Source organism: Littorina saxatilis, linkage group LG2 (assembly GCF_037325665.1).
Source record: "Littorina saxatilis isolate snail1 linkage group LG2, US_GU_Lsax_2.0, whole genome shotgun sequence".
Classification (NCBI taxonomy): Eukaryota; Metazoa; Mollusca; class Gastropoda; order Littorinimorpha; family Littorinidae; genus Littorina; species Littorina saxatilis.
In genome coordinates, this window is record NC_090246.1 from 96,083,574 (window position 1) to 96,097,530 (window position 13,957).

The window sequence follows — 13,957 nt, forward strand, 5'->3', positions numbered from 1 at the left end:
TCTCTCTCTCTCAAAGCGTCAACAACAACAAACAAGTCGCGTAAGGCGAAATTACTACATTTAGTCAAGCTGTGGAACTCACAGAATGAAACTGAACGCACTGCATTTTTTCACAATGACCGTAGTCCGCTGCTCGTTCAAAAGGCAGTGAAATTGACGAGCCTTAGCGCGATAGTGGTTGCGCTGTGCTGCATAGCACGCTTTTCTGTACCTCTCTTCGTTTTAACTTTATGAGCGTGTTTTTAATCCAAACATATCATATGTTTTTGGAATCAGGAACCGACAAGGAATAAGATGAAATTGTTTTCAACTCGATTTCGGAAATTTTATTTTAATCATAATTTTTATATTTTTAATTTTCAGAGCTTGTTTGTAATCCGAATATAACATATTTATATGTTTTTGGAATCAGAAAATAATGAAGAATAAGATGAACGTAGTTTTGGATCGTTTTATGTAAAATAATTTTAATTACAATTTTCAGATTTTTAATGACCAAAGTCATTAATTAATTGTAAAGCCTCCAAGCTGAAATGCAATACCAAAGTCCGGCCTTCGTCGAAGATTGCTTGGCCAAAATGTCAATCAATTTTATTAAAAAAATAGGGTGTGACAGTGCCGCCTCAACTTTTACAAAAAGCCGGATATGACGTCATCAAAGAAATTTATAAAAAAAAGAAAAAAGTCTGGGGATATCATACCCAGGAACTCTCATGTAAAATGTCATAAAGATCGGTCCAGTAGTTTACTCTGTATCGCTCTACACACACACGCACACACATACACACACGGACACACATACACCACGACCCTCGTCTCGATTCCCCCTCTATGTTAAAACATTTAGTCAAAACTTGACTAAATGTAAAAAGAGAAAAATAAGAAGATTGGACATGTTTAAGCAGGAGTGGGCAGAAACAATTTATCTAAACGATCGTTACAGTCTTTATTGTACATTTAAAGACAGTTTGTCAGTTGAGTTGTATTTTTCAAATGTTAACATCTATTGCTTTCCTCGCGCCCCCTAACTGGCGTAGAGGCGCGTCCCCCGGGTGGTGGATGGGGGAGCCTTCTCTACTAACTTCTGAGAGAAGGTCGCATCACTCTCGATGCCGTGAACCTAATTAGGATCTTTTTCTTGTTTCTTCTCTATTTCTGCCTCCCCAAAGTCCTTTTACTTTCCTTTTCTCTCCCATAAAATTCTTCACTTATTACCCTTGTTAAGTGGTTCTTGTATAGAATATAGTCAATGTTTGTAAAGATTTTAGTCAAGCAGTATGTAAGAAATGTTTAGTCCTTTGTACTGGAAACTTGCATTCTCCCAGTAAGTAGAGGTTACATGCCGAGTCTCAGTGATTATTAAAAATAATGGTCGAAGTTAGCGGATCATGAAAAATGCGAGCTTTAGCGAGCTTTTTCATGACCGCGAACTGAGACCATTATTTGTTATAATCACTGAGACGAGGTGTGTAACCTCTTTATTCCTCCTTTCTTCAGTTATTCAAAGAAAAGAGGAGTTTTTTTGCGAAAGTTTGATCGAATCCTATTCTCTCAACCAGTCAACCTGCGCAGGCGATCGATTAATGCGCGGTTGTATAGTTCCGTGCAAATCATTCCATTCTGTTAACACTTCTTGTCAGTTTTCCTATTTTGGGCTAAAATCAAGTACACAGATATGCTGTTATTCTGCTGGGGCGGCAAAGGCAGATATTGTGTGTTCTGTATATGTTTTGGTATCGGTTAGGATAATGTTCTTTCGTCAAATGGGACTAGCAGACGAACTTTTGCACCCGTGTTCCAACGTTAAAAACTGTATGAAGTTAAGTTTTCTGGGGAAAATAGTGTATGAAACCGCTTTATGTTGTTTAAATTGATGAGATGTGTGCATTTGGTTGCGTGTGATCTGTTTATTAAATGAAATATTGTTGAAAACTGACCGTCGGATTGCAGTCTGTTGTCGAAGAAACTGAGTGAAAAGAAGGGGAACTACTCTTGTCGCTAGACAAAGTATGAGTTACTTGCCTTGGGAAATTGCTTGTGATGAACGTCTGATCTAGATTCAGAAAACAACCGAACTCATGGATTTTATATGGAGATTCATGTGTTCAGGCCTGTAGTTGTTAATTTAAATGCGGTATGTTTGTATTGTTTGCTCCAGAGATGTATACTTCGTACATTAGAGCGTTCGGAACTTTTCAGTCGCAAAAAGTAGTACCGAAACAGAACAGCTTCTCAACCCATTGCACTATCGAGGATTCAGGCTGTTGCTGGGTCGTTATTTGTTTGGTTGCTGGGTCATTATCGAAAAATAACTACCCCTACAAGTTTACAGAGGTAAAGAAGCAGAGGGGGGAATAAGGTCATATATTGTACTACGTTGCAAGCCCCTGGAGCAAATTTTTGATTAGTGCTTTTGTGAACAAGAAACACTTAACAAGTGGCTCTATCCCATCTTCCCCCTTTCCCCTATCCCATCTCCCCCCTTTCCCTCGTCGCGATATAACCTTCGTGGTTGAAAACGACGTTAAACACCAAATAAAGAAAGAAATCTATTGCTTTCGAGTTTCGCCAGCCCAGTTTAGAGTAGGTGTTGCAGCTCGTAATTGCTCTTACTTTGGAAATGTGGAAGAGAATGAACACCACTTTTTATTACACTGTCCATTGTATTCTGATTTGAGAATGAGATTTATAAATACTTTCGGAAATATGCCACTTTCTTCAGTATTAAGATGTAGAGACTCCATACGGTGTAGACCCCTTGCAAAATTGATATGTTATGCAATCAGACGAAGACAATGTTTTTATAGGTATAGCGTAAATGAATACGTTGATGTTTAATGTTTTAGAGTTCACGTATTTATTTCATGGTTGTTGTCGTTGTTGTTGTGTTTTTGTGTTGTTTCTGTTTTTGTTCTTCCCCCATTCCCCTTGGTGTGTATGGGTCTGTGGCCTGAGTACAATACACCGTTCTGAGTTCTGAGTTCTCTCTCTCTTTTTCTTTCTCTCTCTCCCCCCCCCTCTCCTCTCTCTCTTTCCTATGTATTCCCATTTCGATTATAACCATTTTGCTTAGATCAGGACTAGCTGTAAGAAAGGTCCTACGGACCTAATGCTATCTTTCCTGTAATAAAGTTCAATGTTTCAATGTTTCAATGTTTCTCTCTCTCTCTCTCTCTCTCTCTCTCTCTCTCTCTCTCTCTCTCTCTCTCTCTCTCTCTCTCTCTCTCTCTCTCTCTCTCTCTCTCCCCCCTCTCCCTCTCCGTGCCTAATCACGCCTAGATTACCACATTCATCGTATTCTAACTGCCTTCATTTGGCTTCGGAAAGAGGGTCTGTCTTTAATAAATTAAGAATCACACGGTGCATTCAACGGGGGCGTCTTTTTACTTATAACGTAGCTTCATTACTCAAAGCGCTTTGCTTTATTGCCAATTATTCGAGAAACACACTCCCCAGTGAGCCATTTTCCACCACTTTGGTTCGCAAAACTCGGCATTGATATTCTGGTCATTAACTACATAACCTAATCAGAGATGATAAATAAAGGAATGCAAGACGGAAATGACACATCTGAGGATCATTTTAAGGAAGTTCTGGGACAGAACTCAGGGAATTGTGAGGGGGATAATTGATTCAAACGCCCACGCCGTGAGACAAAAGAGTTTGGAGAACGAGGAGAAACTTATAAATCGCACCAGAGAATGATTTGAGTGACGGGTTTCAATGTGTGATGACCTGGTGCGAGTTTTTAGCTAAGGGATCTCAACCTGGAGAAGCGATTCGGGAGAGTTGTGAACACGTGAAATGCCCCTTATCTGAAAATATCGGTTTGCTGTGTTGGAATACAGCCATTAGCAGACATCTGTTATCAGCTTGTTGGTGTGTTTTTTGCCTGCTATGTGGAGTTTCGCTAATATGTCGTGTGACCGGCAGGCAGGCAGGCAGGCAGGCAGGCAGGCAGGCAAGCAGGCAGACACACTGACAGACGGACAGACACACGCACACACATACACACACACGCGCGCGCGTGCGCACCCCCCAGCCCTCCCACACACACACACACACACACACACACACACACACACACACACACACACACACACACACACACACACACACACACACACACTCACACACACACACACACACATACGCATACACACGCAATCAATGGTCGAGAATGTTGTATGTCAAAATAAGGAAGAAGAAGCACACGGTTCAAATGCAATGTTTCTCTGTTTGAAGGAATACATTACCTTGGATTTAACAAAGTTATATTTTTTTCTCACTTTTAACCATTTAATGTTATGTTTGTTTGTACTCCTTGCTTGAAATTAAGTTTCAAAATTGGGTATAAAGTTAAGATATGTTTAAATTGCCAGGCAAGTAACCGTGTTTTGTGTTCTATTCAGTTACACTATCAATCTTCTTCAGGTGGAGACCCCATATTCATGTTTCAGTCGTTATCTTAGAAACTAAATTTAGTACTAAATCCCTATTTTGGTTGTTAATACAGGCCTTAGCAATCTTTGACCTTACAGGAAAAAAAATCATTTTAGGAAGAGTATACGTTTGCAAGCGATAGACCCGACATTAAGGCGAATTGACTAAAGAGTGAAAAGTAACACTAAAACCTAAACAGAACAACAACAACAACACAATTGGACATCGTAGACCGAAGAAGAATTCTAAACAGAACCCTTTTGTAAATTGGACGGTACCAGGAAAGAAAGGAGAGTCTCTGGTCTAGTTAGGTCCAGTCCGCAGGGTGAAATGCAAATCGTCAATTAGTGGAAGTAGGTGACACTAATTCCTTAACACTCATGTGCTGCTCTCCTCTTTGGCTTGCTTGGCGTCGGTCTGTCTGTCTGTGATTTGGGCTGGCTTTGAATAAAACGACTCTTGTATTGCTCTTGTTTTAGATGAGAGAAAAGCTCTTGGATATCCCACAGACCCATACCCACATGTCTATTTATGCTTCAGTCGCTGGTTATGTTCTTAAGAAGACAACAGCAGCAGCAGCAGCAACAACAACAACAACAACATCAAAAACAACAACAGCAACTAGCAACAACAACACCAACATCAACAAAAACAACAACAACAACAACAACAACAACAACAACAACAACAACAACAACAACAACAACAACAACAACAACAACAACAACAACAGTATAATGATTCGACTGGTTTGTCTGAGGTTACACATCTTCACAGATCTCATGATTTACAAAGGTTCATAAAAACAAAATAGATACTTTTAAAACATCAAGACCTGTAGTTTACCATCGTGTTTCCAAGACAATGCATCCTGAGAAGCGCCAACCGTTACATGCATATACTACGGCTGCTCATTGCCTCCCCTCTTGCGTAGATGGCAGGGTAACAGTGTAGTTCTAGCACTCACGGGCAAAGAAACACAAACCCCATACTCTTTCGTAAAAAACGCCAATCCACTGCCCCAGTTCAATTTTCATGTCCCTCGTTTTAGTTAAACAAGATTGTTCCTCAAACAAGGGAGCTAGACATTCGGATCAGGGAAGTATTACGGGACAGAGAGAACAAGAGAGAGAGAGAGAGAGAGAGAGAGAGAGAGAGAGAGAGAGAGAGAGAGAGAGAGAGAGAGAGAGAGAGAGAGAGAGAGAGAGAGAGAGAATTGAATTGAATTGAATTGAACTTTATTTTACAAGGATTTAGATTTAAGGCTACGCCTTTTCTTACAATCTGTCCTTGGGACGCATAGACACACAATTATATAATTAAAAAAAAAGAGAGAGAGAGAGAGAGAGAGAGAGAGAGAGAGAGAGAGAGAGAGAGAGAGAGAGAGAGAGAGAGAGAGAACGAGTGAGAGAGAGAGATAGAGAGAGCGGGAGAGAGAGAGAGAACGAACGAACGAACGAACGAACGAACCAACTTTATTTTTCGAGGGTAATGGAGTAGATACAGCAAAGATCTTTTTTCATCCAGCCCTCGCCCAAGAGGGAATTAACTAAGCAGTGCATAATATTAAAGCAGAAGAAGAAGCAAAGCAAAAACATAAAAACATGGTTATTAAATCAGACAAAGAGAGCGGGAGAGAGAGAGAGAGAAAGAGAGTGGAGAGAGAGAGGGGGGAGGGAGAGCGAGAGAGAGAGAGAGAGAGAGAGAGAGAGAGAGAGAGAGAGAGAGAGGGCGAGAGAGACAGACGGACAAACAGACAGACAGTCAGACATACAGACATAACGACAGAGAGAGAGGGGGATAGGCGAAGACCGACGGATAGACAGCTCTGACATACAAAAACAGAGAAGGAGCGAGAGAGAGAGAGAGAGAGAGAGAGAGAGAGAGAGAGAGAGAGAGAGAGAGAGAGAGAGACAGCCAGACAGACAGACAGACAGACAGAGACAGAAAGACAGACAGACAGAGACAGAGAAAGACAGAGACAGAGCGAGAGACAGAGAGAGAGGGGTTTATGAGAGAAGCAGAGGAAAAGAGAGGTGGAGTGTGTGTGTGTGCATGTGTGTGTGTGTGTATGTGTGCGTGCGTGCGTGCGGGCGTACGTGCGTGCGTGCGTGCGTGTGAGCGTGTGTGTGTGGTGGCGGGTGAGGGGTGGTGGAGAGGGTTGTGTGAGAGAGAAAGAGAGACAGAGACAGACAGAGACAGAGACAGGGTGGCAGACCAACAGGGACACACAGACTGACAGAAAGCGGAAGGAAGGATGTGTGTGACAGTAATGGAGAGGTGATCAGGATTAAATCCCTGACACAGTATGAGATCAGCAGTTCCTGCGTATACGGGTTTATACTAAGAGTGTGCGTGTGTGCTTGCGTGTGTGTGTGGTTGCGTGCGCACGAGCGGGTGTGTGTGTGCGTGTGTGTGTGTGTGTGTGTGTGTGTGTGTGTGTGTTTATGTGCGTACGTGCGGTTGTGTGTGTTTATGTGTGTGTGTGTGTGTGTGTGTGTGTGTGTGTGTGTGTGTGTGTGTGTGTGTGTGTGTTTAATATGTCTTTTGTGTCTGGTGAGCGTAGATAACAGCATACCCGTCGGAAAGCTTAAGGCTTTCCTCCTTATCAAGTGATAGACTGGTTTGTATCTGTCAAGATAAAAATCCATATAGATTTACTTTAATATTTCTTAACATTTTCCCTGGTAAAATGTAATTTATTTTATAGTTCGACACATGCATAATAATTACTAGTACGGAAGTCGAGATTAACAGTCTCCGGAGATGAAACCACAATAGAAAATTACTTACCAGCCTGACAGATACTTAATACATTTGACATTTCCTGTAAACATTCCAATACCGTTAACGACGCTACCTCTGAGAGTGAAACCAATCTGCCTGCACTTTTGCCCCCCAACCGAAAAAAAAAGAAAAGCTATTTTATAGTAATAATCATTTTTACACAATTCATGATACGAATCTAAAAGGACAACTGGAATTAGTAGAGTTCCTATGCAGGTGTGAGTTTTACATTTTAGGAAGATTTCTTGCATTTTCCTCAAGAAACCGTTGTATAAGGTAGCTGTAATGACGTCATCGACACTTATTTACTCTGTTAATGCTGTTTCCAGACCAGACATGCGATTTCAAAACTTCGTTTATAGTATTATGGAAGTAAAGCACTCACATTTCAACACGTCCGTATGATATTTTCAGCTTGGCTCCCGTTTAAGGCTTCAGACAACAGAACAGGACCGCAGACACAGAACAAACATCGTTATACGTGTTGGTAATATATGGGTCAAACTGAACACAACTATGGAACGCAATATCACTGAATATAGCTATTCTGATGGACACGTGGGGGAATTCGGGGGCTGTGATTGGATGGTCTCACACATCCCTTTTCCGATCATCAAAGCATAACGCTACGAAAGTTGGCCATTTTTGCCGATATCCAAACGATATCGGCAATAACAAAGACGCATGGTTCCGGTTTCTTCCACGTGTATAAAGTACACGCATACCTCGCCAGGTTTGTTTCTGTCACTCTGTGACTAGTCGACAGACGATGCCATTTGCTTTGTGTGTGTTTTTGTTGTTGCTTACTGTACATGACATACATTACGTGTAAAATCCAGTTCTTTAACAGGCAACAAACCTTGCAAATTTCCAGAAGCTGCAATCTGAAGCGACCTATCTCGGATTCTAGCAGACGATCTCTCCAATGTTTAACACAAAATCAGCAAACTCTCCTGTCACATAGAACGTCCATTGTATAGTGCAATGTTGAAATGAAGTTACCGGTCTAAAACATTTCGTTGTTTCTTCTGAGACTATCCTTGTTCTCTTATCATCTACAGATTTACCGCTGTCTTCACCACGCGAATTCCCAACAGAAGTCAGACTTTCGAACATACAATCTACGTAGGCAAGCATGATACGTCATGACGTCATATGATTCCTAACATATTGACGTAATGCTAAGCATCCGGTTATCTCGAGTTTTCTCCGTAATACATGTCCGTGGGTTTTTCAATGTTCGGTTATTTCCGTGGCTTCATGCGGAAAGGGAACCGTCGTCTGCAATCAACGACATGGACCATTCTGGTACTTGTCGCTGACAAAAACATGATTCTAACACAGAATTTAATGTCAGAATAGCTATATAAACGCTATTGTGTTTTCATCGTAGCAATAGGGTCCGATATTTAGACTCGAACAAGTATAATGCGACTCGTCTTCGAAGCTGCTTTTACCTAAGAGACCGACTGTATATTGTGCTGTTGTATTTGTCAGACTTGATTGTACCAAGTCCTTCACATGTTGTAATGCGCTTAGAGCCAAATATTTTTGTTTTTTGTAAGGGATAGGCGCAATATAAATACACTTTATTATTATTTATTATTATACTTGTCTCGTCTAAATATCGGGCCCTATTGCTACGCTGAAAACACAATAGCTGTTAATGTTTACAATTGCAGCAAATGAAATTTACCAAAGACGTTATAGATTTGTCAGGTTTAAAAGAGGTTGGGGGGGGGGGGGGTTAAGGTTTCACGGTATAATAACCCAGAGTCATATCTGCCAGGCTAGTGACGTGGCCGTCTTCTGTTTTCAGGTACACGCCCTTCCTCTCTCACATTCTAACACGCTCTCCTACGACACAACCCCCCCCCCCCCCCCCCCCCCCCCCGCCATTTTCACCCTTACCCCTGATTTAATTTCCTTTCGGTAAAAATTGTTGTGAGGTATTTTTTCTCACACATATATATAGAAATGACTACCGGTTAACCTTCGGATGAACCTCGGTGAAACTAGTCAGAATCTGAATTAGTTTACTGCCTATCTATTTTGAAAGAAAAACATATCATTGTTCAGTAATGTATTTCTCTTCAAGTAGAAATACAAGTCAATATGATGACCGCATGATGACCCTGTGTTGCAGGTCTGAAACTCGCCTGCCTGCCTGCCTTCAGACAAGGCAATATTAATTAGTTGGCCTACAAAAATAGTCTATTTGGTTGTGGTTTTGTTCCTGTCTTGTCCAAGGACTGGCTTATGTGACAGAAACTTGAGTTACTGATGTTATACAACTTGGAGCAAAGGCAGAGTTTTGCGGAAAGGAAGAGAGAGAGAGAGAGAGAGAGAGAGAGAGAGAGAGAGAGAGAGAGAGAGAGAGAGAGAGAGAGAGAGAGAGAGAGAGAGAGAGAGAGAGAGAGAGAGAGAGAGAGAGAGAGAGAGAGAGAGAGAGAGAGTGTCTGTTTCTGTGTCTGTGTGTTTCTGTGTCTCTCTCTTTCTCCCTGTTTCTCTGTTTCTTTGTATAGCTCTGTTTCTCTATCTATTTGTGTCTCTTTGTCTTTGACCCTTTTTGTGTGTGTGACACTACTACATGCATCTGCACGCTAAAAGACAATACTAAACGAACGAATACACAAGTGAACAACAACTCAAACAGATGTGGCAATAAGATAGCAAGAACACTAGCTTGATTGCTGTACTGTATTAGACGAACAACTTTTCTGTTTCCAGTTGGATGGGTGAAAAGAAATAACTGCGGCATTTCAGTGAACAAGCTTGATCAGTCAGTCGACACACCTGTCAAGGAGATCGAGGGAAAAGAGGTAAGTGGAGAGAGAGAGAGAGAGAGAGAGAGAGAGAGAGAGAGAGAGAGAGAGAGAGAGAGAGAGAGAGAGAGAGAGAGAGCGTTTCTTGGTGCGTGGGTGTTTGTCTGTCTATATGTCTTTTTGTGTGTTTGTCTGTCTGTCTGTCTGTCTGTCTGTCTGTCTGTCAGTCGGTCTCTGTCTGCTCTTTCGTCTGATTGTCTAGACGTCAATGTCAATTCGTAGAATAACGACTACTTTTTCAGTCGTTATTCTTTTATCGTAAACTACGAAAATATAACGACATGTACATGACTGCAAATGTGAATGTACATCTTCCGGTATGCATCACTTTTGGCACCAATCACCATGTTACTTCCATAGCGTGCGCAAACACAAATCCAAATGAACCCAAAACGATCATCTTACTTTGCTTTGAGAGCGACGTGAATGTTTATGGGCAGAATATACCTGCGCAGTTTCAGCGGCACAGACGACGCACTGCCTAGTATTTATGCCGCGATATGGATTATGACGAGTACTTGGCCTGTTTTCCTTTCATGCAACGTGTAGCGGGCTGGGATAAGCTGCAGTGCGTCGTCGGTCCTGCTGAAGTTACATATGTGAGCGGAGCCCCTTACGCAGCTGGTGTATGGTGTTGTGAGTTACAGAAAATCGTCTATCCATTTTACTCTGCCTTTTATTGTGATTGGGGTTTATGAGAGCCACTGGAAAAATACAGTAAAACTCGTTATGTTTCTGGGGACCTGGCAGGTCGCAGGGCTCGGGCAGATGTATTTTGTGTGTAGCTCTTGCTTTTTGCAATGCATTTTGAGGTTCTACAAAGTGAATGCTTGTTTAAAAGCAACAGACGTGAGATACCCTGGTACTTAGAACCATGCACTCTAACCGACTGCAGCTAAAGTAACTGCACGCAAAAAAAGAAACAAGCAAAGAACCAAATAAACAACAGCAATAAATAAAACAACCAAACACACAAACAAACCAGCAAACAAACAAACAAACAAGCAAACAAACTTTTCCCCCGACGGACCGGATGTATTTCTAAAAGACACGAATCTGAAAACACCCATTTGCTGTTTCGCCTTACTAATCGCCTCACTAAGTGACCAAAGCGTCAACAGAAGAGTTATTTCAGTTAAAAGAGCAAAACATCCGCACACGGCTTAATGAAGGAGTCACGATTGCTTTTAATGCAATGCGCACTTCGTGAATCAGGTGAATTACCTGTTTGAATATTGGGGCACAGAACCATGTTGCATATAGAGTTGAAGCAGTGGATATAATTATACGCTTACTGCCTGCGTGAGCACTTTGTGTTCAATTATTTCATTGACAAAACATTTCTCATCAATTATATAGTGATTATGGTGTTAATCTTAGTGTATGTTTTCTAATTGATGTCGTTGAATGTATTTATGATTTATAGCTGCTTTATAGTTTATAGTTGGGTGTGCTTGGCTACAGTGAATGGAGTGATAACCGCGTGTCAAAACGATTTCCCAAACTTGGGCAATACATTTTCTGTATTCCGTATTCTGTATTCTGTATTGTCATAGGCTGAAGTGTAGTTGCCATTGTGCGCATGGACCTGGTACGTCTTCCTCGCCCACGTGTATTAAAGGTGCAATTCGACGTATGTAAATGATCATTCATTCGTTCGCCTACACACTGATCTTTTCAGGAAGTTAAATCGATAAGACAATCCTTTGGTTTAAACAGTGTTTTATTTTCAAATACAAATGTACAAAGCCATGAACAAAATATGTTTTAACGAAGGAGCACAACAAGACAATCCTTTCACTTCCACACAATGATGTATACCAAACATCTACAACCATACTGCTTCCTGTGCACAGAGAAGCTTGTGTTGTGCAATTTTGAAAGTTTCAAGCTGATAAATCAATTCAGCCATGGCCATGTTGGGTTTGATGCGTGCATGCCTGGTTTTCCCCTGTAGATGGGTGTCGGCACAGAAGGTCTGCCCGCTGTCCTCAGCCAACATGCTCCGTCTTCATGGCAGCTCAAATTTTGTATCGAGGTTCTCTCCTCTAGATCCGCCGTGTTTCGCCTAGGGGCTTGCGCTGCCTAGTTGATAGGGTCACCTCGTAGATGATGTGGTCATAGACCACGCACGGTCGGTCTTGGGATAGGGAAACGTTATGCTAGTCCGGAGGGATTACGCCACAATGGCCACCTCGCGAAGACCCAGGGTCCTAGACTAGGGAGGTCCAAGGGGGAGCACCGGGAGGGCTACCCCTCTACCCGCACCTCCAACACAATCCCTTCCCCTGGTAGCTTCATCCCCAAGGAGGAAACAAAGCTACCTGCAACACCCCAATCAATTCAGCAAAAAGTGCCTACTCTGTACAACGCTGACAGTTGATTTATGGTGTTAGTCCAAGCAACAAGATGTTTTTATGTTCTGTACAAAAGCCTTTACAGATCTGTGAGGGTAAGCATGCTCGTGTTCGCGGGGGGGGGGGGGGACCTATATCTTTCATAAGCGACAGAAACAATGACAAAACAGCGTGTGTGTGCGAGTGAGTGTGCGAGTGTGTGTGAGTACTGTTGTTAGTTTAGCATTGTGTTTTCTGTTCCTTTATCGTTATATGATTGTCTACCATAATTCACCATTATTATTTTGACATTATTTCAAACTTGTTATATAATATTACACTCGTCCGCCAAATTTCATTTGCTTTTAAAAGTACGCTCATAAGCCTAGCTTGTTGTGCTCCATGTTCCTTATTTCATGTATGCGGCAATATTCCAATGAAATTTACTGAATAAACTTGTTTAAACCAATGACAAAACAGGGCTTTCATGTAATTGATTGCATCGAAACTGCATTACACTGTACGTGAGCGAAGCCAAAGTAACCACACATCAAATAGCAAACTACGGCGATATTTTACCAGTCGCTCATTCCATTAACACATCAATTGGTCAATTGCTAATGTTATACGACAAAGAACGTTCCTACCACTTCCTGCCATTTGATTACCAAACCTACAGCATAATATTACAAGAGAGTAATGCGTGCACACACACACAACACATGGAAGCGCGATTGCTTTTAGAGATACTGTGATGTGCACTTTGGTAATTAGTGTCAACGTTATATATAAAATAAGCAGTACTTTCTATGATGTTGGTCTCATTTGGGTGTCCATATAAATGCACACATTTTTGTTTTTTGAATTTTGTTTTGTATGTGGACATTGTGAATCACACATACTATTTCAAATGTAATAAGTGTAATTAGTGTATAGTAATTAGTAACTTTCAAACATCTTTCTCCGAATTTATTTTAAAAACTGATTATTTAGAATTCTTTTACCTGAACTCGACTCCGCCGTGACCTAGAAAGTTGACGTAGGTCAACCAGACTTGCATCCCGTATGTACGTCATCAGGGGCTATAGGCTTGAATAGTATAACCTCATAAACATTCGAAAAAAAGTCAAAGTCATGTTTGTTTGTTCGTGGCCAATAACGGTCGTGACAGGACATTGTCCTTTAGAATATAAAACAGAGAATTACTTCCATTGACCGCTTACGTCAGAAACTTGACAGCTATATTTATAATAATGTTGATGACGTTAGAAGCGATACATCAACAGAGGGCTGAGTTTTACCTCACACGTTGTTCGTTGTGACATTAGTTGTAACAGCATAACGATCGTGACACTTGTGGCAGTATGATGTTATGGTATACAATTGCCTTACTTTTACTTCAACGTTGCTTACTGTATTGCTTTAGTAGATTTCTTTCAGCAAAATAATTCGGAATTTTGTTGTTGTCAGCTTTACTCTCCAGCCGCTCGTGACGCACACACGTTTGTGATAGGGGCTGGCGCGGTCCTACTTAAAACTAGGCCATTATTATGTTTGACATCAGCA

At 41.4% G+C, this 13,957-nt stretch overlaps 1 protein-coding gene across 1 annotated transcript in view; it reads left to right on the plus strand.

Annotated features, from left to right (window-relative positions):
• The window catches only part of LOC138960242 (uncharacterized), a 250,814-nt gene that overhangs the window by 24,491 nt on the left and 212,366 nt on the right, over positions 1 to 13,957 (plus strand). Inside the window, exon 2 of the mRNA XM_070332049.1 lies at positions 9,961 to 10,052. The gene's annotated coding sequence lies outside the window, so the exon portion shown is untranslated. The remainder of the gene's footprint in view (positions 1 to 9,960; positions 10,053 to 13,957) is intronic.